The sequence below is a fragment of the Tupaia chinensis genome, unplaced genomic scaffold (genome assembly GCF_000334495.1).
Source record: "Tupaia chinensis unplaced genomic scaffold, TupChi_1.0 Scaffold000110_1, whole genome shotgun sequence".
Taxonomy (NCBI): Eukaryota; Metazoa; Chordata; class Mammalia; order Scandentia; family Tupaiidae; genus Tupaia; species Tupaia belangeri.
The window spans coordinates 2,569,137-2,570,670 of NW_006159574.1; the positions used below are offsets into that span (position 1 = coordinate 2,569,137).

General features: G+C 58.9%; 1 protein-coding gene across 1 annotated transcript in view; it reads right to left on the bottom strand.

Moving 5' to 3' along the window:
- The window catches only part of PTPRN2 (protein tyrosine phosphatase receptor type N2), a 447,003-nt gene that overhangs the window by 34,982 nt on the left and 410,487 nt on the right, over positions 1-1,534 (bottom strand). The window lies entirely within an intron of this gene.

The window sequence follows — 1,534 nt, forward strand, 5'->3', positions numbered from 1 at the left end:
CCCGGGGAAAACAGAAAGCCGCTGAGAAAGAACGGTTAGTGCAAGGCGCCCTCGCTCAGCGCGGCCGCGGGACCCAGCGCGGTCGGAGCGGGGCTGCCCGGGCCCCTGCGGCGCAGTCACAGTCTCCAATGATCACTTTTGTGACTATGCAACTGGGCTTCATATCACTAGCTGCAACGTCACAAAAATGACACTGGCCACCGCTAAGCCGCTGGCATGGGTGGCTGTCCTACCGCGGGCCATCTGCCCGTTACTTGTGACTAAGCCTGAAGCATTTTCTTTCTTTTTAATTTTTTTTTCCTTTTTTGCCATAGGGTGCGTGCAGAGAGAGAAAATGAGAAATCACCCCTTGGGGGGTGGCCGCTCTGCAATCCTTCTCCTTGAATCTCCTCTTGGGATTTTGGGCACGCATGTACACGTGCCAGGTGTGATTTTTAGACCTTTGGTCCAGGGGTAAAACCACAGCGGGCCACGTGGGAGTCTGGCGCCTTGGCCGCTGTGTGGCCTGCTGGCCCTCGTTCATTCGCAGCCCTCCTGGGCCCAGCTCTCCAGGCTGTAGCAGGGGGCCTCCATTTCTCCTCGTGACTCTGCAATCGCACAGGGCCGGCCGAGTGAGCTTCAGCTCCACGCAGGGATCTGGACGAGGACGCGTGCCTGGAGGCTCGTGTGCACACACTGCCAGAGGAGTGCCAGGGCCCGGCGAGCGTGGGAATGACCACCTTTGCAGATCGGTCCACCCTGACGACGCGGTTTGCAGAGTCCGTGTCAGGGGACTGTGGGACTCCAGGTGGCACATCTGAAAATGCATCTATCGAGCAAATGTTTGCAATGGCCAAGAGACTGGAAGGGCCCTGGGAAGGGCTGAGCAGTAGCTGCTACTCGAGATGCACTCGGCAGCCTGGCCCCTCTGCATCCCAGGGAGGGGACAGCAGGACAGCCACCGAGCATGGCTTCAAGTCCACGTCTCTCCAGGACTGTCTGCATGTCCTCCCCGGTCCAGGCTGATTCATATCAAAAAGCTTGCTTTGTTTCTCGAAGTAGACTAAAAGGTGGCGTGAGCAGTCAGACAGCTTTGGATCTGCGCCTGGAACTCGGACCCCAAGGGAAGCCTGAGCTGCAGGCTGACACAGCTTTCCAGCTCCCTCCACCTGCCCCAGCGGGACTTGGCCTCGGGTGAGAAGCCGTCGGGACACCGATCCCTTCGCGACGCCGTCTGGCACTGCATGGAGACGGGCCTGGTCCTGTATCGCCTCTCTGCACGTTGGCTGTGCTCCTGAGCAAGTGGATTTCCAGTCCGCTTACGGCGGGGAGGTGCCCTGGCACGGAGCATCTGGTTACCGATGCTGCTTGATCTCTGCCTGTTCTTTGTGGCCGTTTTCGTGTGACGGTGGTCACAACGGGCATGCCCAGTCACGCATAAGTCAAGCTTTGGTCTCATGTTTTTTAGAACTGACGTTGCCTTCCAGTAAGAGCCCAGCAGACACTCCAGCAGGTGGGTAAACGCACTCTGACACGCGACACCTGACGGAGCGGC